This window comes from Rhodamnia argentea, chromosome 4, assembly GCF_020921035.1.
Source record: "Rhodamnia argentea isolate NSW1041297 chromosome 4, ASM2092103v1, whole genome shotgun sequence".
NCBI classification, from domain to species: Eukaryota; Viridiplantae; Streptophyta; class Magnoliopsida; order Myrtales; family Myrtaceae; genus Rhodamnia; species Rhodamnia argentea.
The window spans coordinates 19845032-19854558 of record NC_063153.1 but is presented as its reverse complement, the minus strand read 5'-3'; positions in this window follow the sequence as shown (position 1 = coordinate 19854558).

Here is a 9527-nt window from a genome sequence, read left to right as displayed (position 1 = left end):
AGTGTCCCTTACCAAAAAAAAAAAAAAAAAAAAAAGATCTTGCAAGTGTCTGTTGCTCAATATTATATACAGTATGTGACAAGGAAAATATTTTTCATTTCTTTCTTTGGAAAGAAACCAAGGAAGCTTCTTTCCTGCTGCTGACCATCCTACTAGTCATACCAATTAAGTTTCGCACTAGGAATTGTAGGGCTTTACCCCATAGGTGTTAGGATACACTTGTGAGTTGTGTTGGAGAAGTCCTGCATCAGGAAATTGATGTGGTGTTGAGTAGTTAATATATCTTAGTTTGCCCATAACTCATTGGCTTAAACTTTTGAGTGAAGATGAGTCCAACTGCATATGTTAACGGGCTCGAACTTGAGCTCCCACTTAGCAATCTACCCGGATTAAGGTATCGAACTTCTACTGCGCACTCCTAACAAATGATATTCAGAGCTGATGGTTGATTGGTGGTCCACTCTCAATAAGTATCGATCGATGTTTAGTGTATATCTCAAGGAATGAATATGATAATCAACTCAATTTCCAGGCAGGTGAGCATTGTGGTGTAGCAACACGGGCTCGATGGGTGTTGATGGAGATTCAAGTTAATTATGTTGGTGTAGAATGATATCTCAATTAAGGGGGAGAAAACTTAATACTGGAGCTCACACGTAAGGAGGAGACTGTTAGGATGCACGTATGAATTGTGTTAAAAAAATCTCACATCAAAAAATTGGTGTGGTGTTAAGCAGTTAATACATCCTAATTGTCTTATGTTAATTGGCTTAGACTTCAGCTCTTTCTTGGCGATCTCCCCAAATGAAGGTATCAAACTTCTGTTGTGCACTCTCAACAACAAGTAGCCCTTGCTCTCGAGCTCTCTCCATAGTCCTGCCTAAAAAGATTGAACAAAGGATGATAAGTAAATATTTTCGATCCAATTCGAATTTAGAGAAGGTTCTTGTTGCAATTCATACCTTGAAGCTAGTTCCAATAGAAAGGAAAAGAACAAGTTGTCATAATGCAAGTTCGTCCGTGTACCTTCTCATGGTTTCTGGTTTCCTCGGAGTTCTCACCCTCTCATCCAGTCCCTGCTTGGCTTCCCTTGCGACTCCTCCCAATTCCTCCTCATCTCCATATGTTTCGTTGATTTATGTAGCACCGACAAGACATGTGACACAACATAATACGATACTTCGAAATGTAATTTCTATAAAAAAATAAAGAATTTCAACATGTTGGGACACGTTATATATTAAATATTTATTTATATATATACATGAAAATAAAAATATTTACGGTGAGTTTTTTCTTCTTTTTCTTAGATTAAGGATTCACGATTAGGTTTTTTTGGGCTAGCTGGATATATTAATTTTCAGGTGGCTGGATACATTTATTTTGGCACGGTTGGATTTATGACGTAAGTATATATTTTTATAGATTTACATTTAGTCTCCTAATTTATTGAAAATTCTTAAAATTGATCCCGTACGTGTTGAAATGGCATGTCGGGATGTTGAATTCATGTGTCGCTGACATGTCTAGAGCGCCGACCACGTGTCGGTCTCATGTCGGTGATTGTCGGAATGTCGAAGAGTGTCCGACACGACAAGACAAGACACGGAGGCCCTAGGAGAGTGTTTGTATTACATAGTGTTTGACTATGTTCTTATTCTGCTAATTTTTCACAGCAAGAAAAAAATGAAAAAAGAATATTAATATAGAAAATCAAGTGATAAATTGAGATAACCTAATTTCGAATATCAATATATATATATATATAAGAGAAGAGACTCATCAAAACATCATCTATTCCCTGAAATCTCGTGACTATCTAATTACGACGTACAAGAGAAGAGGAAGTCGCGGCATGGTGGGTCATGTAGAGACAGAATGAGGAATGTCTTGTAATAGCCATGGCAACGACAGTAGCGACGACCGGTAAGTCGGGCTGTCCTCGGCTCTGATAGAGCCTCCTTCTTCGGGCACATTCGATGCCGGGAATTATCTCGGTTTGACCGACTTTATAATGTATACGGATCAATATAAAGTCGAGAATGAGCTTTGGATTTGATTCAGTCGACGACTAAATATTATTTATACAAGAGGTGTGTTGTAGCAACAAGGAAGATCTTGCAAGTGTCCGCTGCCCGGTGCTCAATATATATACACAATGCAGGTGAAAAGGATAAACCTAATAAACAATATTAAAAATCTTATCGTTAAAAAAAGGGCAATTTAAAAAAAAAACCCGAAATGTCTTCATTTTCTCAAATAAGGACCTGAAGTTGACCTTGCTTCAAATAAGGACATGAAATTCCCTTATTGTCCCAAGTAAGGACTTGAAGTAAACATTATTTCAAATAAGGACCCGATATGACCTTATCGGTCTAAAAAAAGGAGCCTAACTCATCGGTAGTAGGGGTATTTTGGTCATTTAATATTTTTTTTTTAGTTTTCCTTTTTTTAGCTTTCCAAAAAATTTATAAAAAATTAAAGTTAAAAAAAAAGAGATACGGGTGGGAGGGGGCTACCCCCCGCTTGTGGCCGCTACCCCACCGTAGGGAGAGAGCCACGAGCCGGTCCCAAATCTATGCGAGGGTCGCCAGCCCGTCTCTAGCGAGGGTCCTTCTAGTCGTCGAGGTAGCCGGCCCTCGCCAACACCCCGACGACCCCGCCGGTCATGGCCGCTACCCCCACATGTGGTGGGCCTATATCTCTTTTTTTAACTTTTTTTTAGTTTTTAATATAATTTAACTAAAAATTAGATTAAAATTATATTTTGTCGAAAATGCTGTTAATCGGCCGTAATATTTGGCTGGCCGGTAAGGTTAGGCCCTTATTTGAAACAGACATTGCCACTTTAGGCCATTGTTTAAGACAAAGGGAGCACTTCGAGTGCTTATTTGAAACAAGAATCACTTCATGTTCTTATCTGAGAAAATGATGGCACTTGGGGCCGTTATTTAAAATTTTCCCTTATATAAAGGTTTGAAAATATTTCTCATTCTTTCTTTGAAAAAAAAAAAAAAAAGGAAGTTTCTTTCCTTGGGTGGTTCGGCTCCACGGGATGGCGGTCCAGTTTCCGATCGTTAAAATTACAACCGATGGTCGGGCAATCCGGTTCCGTATTTCGAGGGTACAAGACCGGACTAAATTGGTCTATTTTATTTTTTAAAATTTTTTAAATAACCCTAATGTTTACATTTCTTATTACGGTGGAAGTTTAATTTGCTTAATTTTGGCAGTGAGTATATGCAATCAATACTTTCTGTAACTCAATTCACGTTGTGATTGTTGATTTTGTGGGGTCTTTTGCTGCTTGACGCCACACTGTTCTAATCATAGAAATATGCTAATTTCTCTTTCCAAACACACGGTAAAGGAATTGCAAGATGTTGGGGGATCAGGAATTTAATAGATTCAAATTAGAAGCAATTGGAAGAACTCGAAACCAACTGCAATTGCCAGTGAAAAATCACTGCTTTTCCGTTCCATAGAAGCTGCATATAAATTTAGTAGGATAATTCCAACGTAACTTTATCAACCAAAAATAAAAATTAATAATTTTATCGATTCCATTGGACTGCCTTTGGTCCAGTCCCTAGCTCCGAAAATTGGGTGGTTCGGCTCCACAGGATGGCGGTCCAGTTTCCGTTCGTTAAAATTACAACCGATGGTCGGGCAGTCCGGTTCCCTATTTCAGGGGTACAAGACCGGACTAAATTGGTCTATTTTATTTTTTAAAATTTTTTAAATAACCCTAATGTTTACATTTCTTATTACGGTGGAAGTTTAATTTGCTTAATTTTGGCAGTGAGTATATGCAATCAATACTTTCTGTAACTCAATTCACGTTGTGATTGTTGATTTTGTGGGGTCTTTTGCTGCTTGACGCCACACTGTTCTAATCATAGAAATATGCTAATTTCTCTTTCCAAACACACGGTAAAGGAATTGCAAGATGTTGGGGGATCAGGAATTTAATAGATTCAAATTAGAAGCAATTGGAAGAACTCGAAACCAACTGCAATTGCCAGTGAAAAATCACTGCTTTTCCGTTCCATAGAAGCTGCATATAAATTTAGTAGGATAATTCCAACGTAACTTTATCAACCAAAAATAAAAATTAATAATTTTATCGATTCCATTGGACTGCCTTTGGTCCAGTCCCTAGCTCCGAAAATTGGGTGGTTCGGCTCCACAGGGATGGCGGTCCAGTTTCCGTTCGTTAAAATTACAACCGATGGTCGGGCAGTCCGGTTCCCTATTTCAGGGGTACAAGACCGGACTAAATTGGTCTATTTTATTTTTTAAAATTTTTTAAATAACCCTAATGTTTACATTTCTTATTACGGTGGAAGTTTAATTTGCTTAATTTTGGCAGTGAGTATATGCAATCAATACTTTCTGTAACTCAATTCACGTTGTGATTGTTGATTTTGTGGGGTCTTTTGCTGCTTGACGCCACACTGTTCTAATCATAGAAATATGCTAATTTCTCTTTCCAAACACACGGTAAAGGAATTGCAAGATGTTGGGGGATCAGGAATTTAATAGATTCAAATTAGAAGCAATTGGAAGAACTCGAAACCAACTGCAATTGCCAGTGAAAAATCACTGCTTTTCCGTTCCATAGAAGCTGCATATAAATTTAGTAGGATAATTCCAACGTAACTTTATCAACCAAAAATAAAAATTAATAATTTTATCGATTCCATTGGACTGCCTTTGGTCCAGTCCCTAGCTCCGAAAATTGGGTGGTTCGGCTCCACAGGATGGCGGTCCAGTTTCCGTTCGTTAAAATTACAACCGATGGTCGGGCAGTCCGGTTCCCTATTTCAGGGGTACAAGACCGGACTAAATTGGTCTATTTTATTTTTTAAAATTTTTTAAATAACCCTAATGTTTACATTTCTTATTACGGTGGAAGTTTAATTTGCTTAATTTTGGCAGTGAGTATATGCAATCAATACTTTCTGTAACTCAATTCACGTTGTGATTGTTGATTTTGTGGGGTCTTTTGCTGCTTGACGCCACACTGTTCTAATCATAGAAATATGCTAATTTCTCTTTCCAAACACACGGTAAAGGAATTGCAAGATGTTGGGGGATCAGGAATTTAATAGATTCAAATTAGAAGCAATTGGAAGAACTCGAAACCAACTGCAATTGCCAGTGAAAAATCACTGCTTTTCCGTTCCATAGAAGCTGCATATAAATTTAGTAGGATAATTCCAACGTAACTTTATCAACCAAAAATAAAAATTAATAATTTTATCGATTCCATTGGACTGCCTTTGGTCCAGTCCCTAGCTCCGAAAATTGGGTGGTTCGGCTCCACAGGATGGCGGTCCAGTTTCCGTTCGTTAAAATTACAACCGATGGTCGGGCAGTCCGGTTCCCTATTTCGGGGTACAAGACCGGACTAAATTGGTCTATTTTATTTTTTAAAATTTTTTAAATAACCCTAATGTTTACATTTCTTATTACGGTGGAAGTTTAATTTGCTTAATTTTGGCAGTGAGTATATGCAATCAATACTTTCTGTAACTCAATTCACGTTGTGATTGTTGATTTTGTGGGGTCTTTTGCTGCTTGACGCCACACTGTTCTAATCATAGAAATATGCTAATTTCTCTTTCCAAACACACGGTAAAGGAATTGCAAGATGTTGGGGGATCAGGAATTTAATAGATTCAAATTAGAAGCAATTGGAAGAACTCGAAACCAACTGCAATTGCCAGTGAAAAATCACTGCTTTTCCGTTCCATAGAAGCTGCATATAAATTTAGTAGGATAATTCCAACGTAACTTTATCAACCAAAAATAAAAATTAATAATTTTATCGATTCCATTGGACTGCCTTTGGTCCAGTCCCTAGCTCCGAAAATTGGGAATCGGGACCATCGATCCGTTTCCCGAATCTTGAGGGGAACCAGACCGGTGGTCCCAGTTCTCGGTTCTTGAGGGGAACCGAACCGAACCAAGAACCACTCACCCTTATTCTTTCCGACCGCTAACCATCCTACCTCAAAATTTCTGCGGACCAATAAGAGGAAAAAAAGTCAAAAGCTGCTGCATATCTACGTGGAAAAAATTAGGGTTGATACCATGAAAAATTTCAACTTCGTACGTCTATGAAAAATTTATCTTGAACTAAATTTTTACCACAAAAAATCTCAAACTACTGCATCTATGATAAATTTACTTCAACTTATATTTTTGACAATAAAAAATCCCAAACTAGTATTCATGTAATAAATTTGCCCCAAACCGGTATATCTCAAACTGGTAGGTTTGTGACAAATTTACCCTCCGTTTTTTTTTCATTACATTTTACCATCAAATTATTGAGTTGGGTGACATGTGACGGTTTACCGATGTACCGGTTTATCGTTTTTATCCTCTGTTTGTCACATATACTTTAGTTTGGAATTTTTTTTTGGTATTAATCCGATTTAAAGGGAACTAATGAAAGATAAATTTGTCATATGTGTTCCAATTTGGAGTTTTTTGTGGTCAAAAAGTTTAGTTTGGGTAAATTTTTCTCATAGATGCACCAATTTGAAATTTTTTGAGGTAAAAAAATAGTTTAAGGTAAATTTGTCACATATATATCGGTTTGAAATTTTTTGTGATAAAAAAATAGTTTAGGGTAAATTTATCACAAGTGTATCATTTTGAGGTTCTTTGTGGTCAAAAAAATAGTTTATAGTAAGTTTGTCACATGTATACCGGTTTAAAATTTTTCGTGATATTAACCCGAAAAGTTATCAAAAAAGTTTTTAACTTATTTCACTTGTATCAATTAAGTCTTAAATTTTTTAATCGTACCAATTTGGTCTCTCCCTTTTCCTTCGTCTTGCCAGTGTAGTCTGTTCCATCAATTTTAGCTAAAAATCATTGACGTAGACGTTGACTATTCTATGTGGTACGATCGCCAATGATATGGACATAATTATTAATTTTTTAATATATTTTTTGAATATTTACTAATTTGTATATCTTATTTTGTGCTTTCTTTTTTCTTTTTTTTTTTCTTTCTTTTGTTTCCTTCTTCCTCCGCCGCTCACCGAGCCTTGTCAATTGTTGGCGATCGGCTAAAGGCAACTACTAGCGAGGGGCGACCTCATCGGCCTGGGGCTAGGATCACAATTACCAAAGGCCAACGAGGGCGGGCCTCACCAATTTCGGGCAAGAATCGACCTTGCCGGTCGTACCCTATGGCTAGTCATCGGCCATTGCCGAGGCCTAGCAATAAATAGAGGAAAAAGAAAAAGAAAAAGAAAAAGAAAAAGAAAAAATATATAAAAAATTCAAAGAATATGAAAAAAAAAATAATTATAAATCTTATTCAAGTTCGCTATTTATAGCCAAAATTAGCCAGATGCGTTATATTGGCAAAACTTGAAAATGTAGGACTAATGATACAGTTTAAAGACTTAGGACTAAATTGGTATAAATGCAAAAGATTTATGACTTTTTTTTGGGTGATGTTCCCTATCTACGTGCTTGCATACTCATTTAATTGATTTAGGGGCATGCTTTGTCCTAGTTGTTGACCCTATTTAATAAGCACATTAAAGGCTTCGCTCATCTCTACTAGCAATAAACTGAAGCTGGCGAAAGAGGAGATTAATAGCGATGGCCTTAAGTATCCGCCTGGGGTAAACGTTCGCAAGACCGAAACTCAAAGAAACATTATGATTCACCTTTGAGAAAAATTAGGTATTACTTGTATCAATAGATATGTCTATGATTAATGAGAAGTCACTTGTTTCGTGTCAAATTTGCGTCCAGGGACCATTCACCTATGTGTCTCTATTTCCCATGGGAGGACTCATTGAGTAATATTGTATGCATCAAGAGTCCTACAAAATATGGGATAGTGGGGAAGCAAGTTCATTTACTAATCACAAAGGAAAAAAGAAAGGAACCCAGAGAATTCTTGGTAAAAAAGAGCGCGGATGATTTTTAGGAACGTAAAGGCAATGTTAGAACAAGTAAAAGTGTTTTATGTACGGGTTGCATGACCGACAAGCTAGGGTACAGCAAGCTAATCAAATATACACTCGATATATAAGAAATTTCAATCAATGTCGTCCTCAAATTTCGGAAAATCTCTTATTTTATGAGTATGTGATGTTTCGTTGGCACGTGATGTAATCTCTATAGAAAACTATTTCTGGTAAGAATTAGACACTCCGGCGATTTCCAAAACTCATCTTAGTGAAGAATATGATTTATTGGGCTTGGACATTTGAAATCAATCGTGGCTTTGGGCTTTGTTCTCATTTTGTCTTCTTTTGCCAATGTAGCTTTGGGCTCTTGGTTTGGAATGTTTGGATTGTAGAGTACCCGAACGAAGACAGGTAGCTCTTTCATGATGGTAGAAGATATGTCAATCTTCTGATTTTTTTTTTTTTATATGCATACACATCACCACACTCTACCTCAAGGTTTTCCTCTAATGGCAATTTGAGCGTTATACTAATATAGACTAAGACGTGCACACATGTGTTCCCCAACTGCTAGCATCTTGGTTCGATCTAAGTTGAACTACTTAGTTAGCAATCCTCATTGCTTTTGATGTAAGGAACACTTAACGTATATTTTGTGTTAACTATACCAAGCCACTAGAATCCGGCCACCACCGTCGCACGTGTGATGTGCCCTTCAGCCACCCACCATAGCTATGGACATAGTCTATTTCGGTCGTCAAAGCTGCGGTGGCTCCTCTCTCTCTCTCTCTCTCTCTCTCTCTCTCTCTCTCTCTCTCTCTCTCTCTCTCTCTCTCTTCATGTGCTCTACTCACTCATCCTATTAGGCTCTCGTCCTCCATCTCCAGGCACGACGACGGCTCGTCCCTTATCGTCGTCGACGAGGACGAGAAATCCGATGACGATGAGTCAAGGCTCAAGGCTTGGCTTAGGGGAGCTCGATTGAGCATCCAAATCTAGGGCTCACTTGGCCTCTGATAGGGGAAGATGGAATGGATGGTTCATATCTTTCCTTGTGGTGTGTTGAATCGTCACATGGCATGAATCCAACAGTTGTAGGTATGATCAGCAACATTTTCCGTATACAGTAACCCACACTCTTATTCTAGAGCCTCGACTTGACCCATAATTATTCACTCAATGTTTGTGCAGCACGCGCGCTTTAACACATGCTCAAATTATGAATTAAAAGAGAAGGTATAATTTGTATGCGTTGTTAGTCTATGATCGCATGTACAATAATTTGAAAGATGTCAAGACTTTATTATTATTATTATTATTTGTGTTACGGGTATGTGCGTGTGTTTGAAGATCAACACTTTATGGCGCGCCCGAAAATTAAGAACATCATCGTATGAATACATGTATATATACCTGTATGTACCTGATGTACGATAAACAAAATAGCCAAAAGTTCTAGAAGGTTAATGTATTTTTCGCAAATTCCTTTCACCTTTCTCTGGAATAAAAATGGTTGCATCAAGAGAACTTCAAGAATTATCCTAACTTCCCCCAAAAATTCCGCCTTCAAAATAGGAA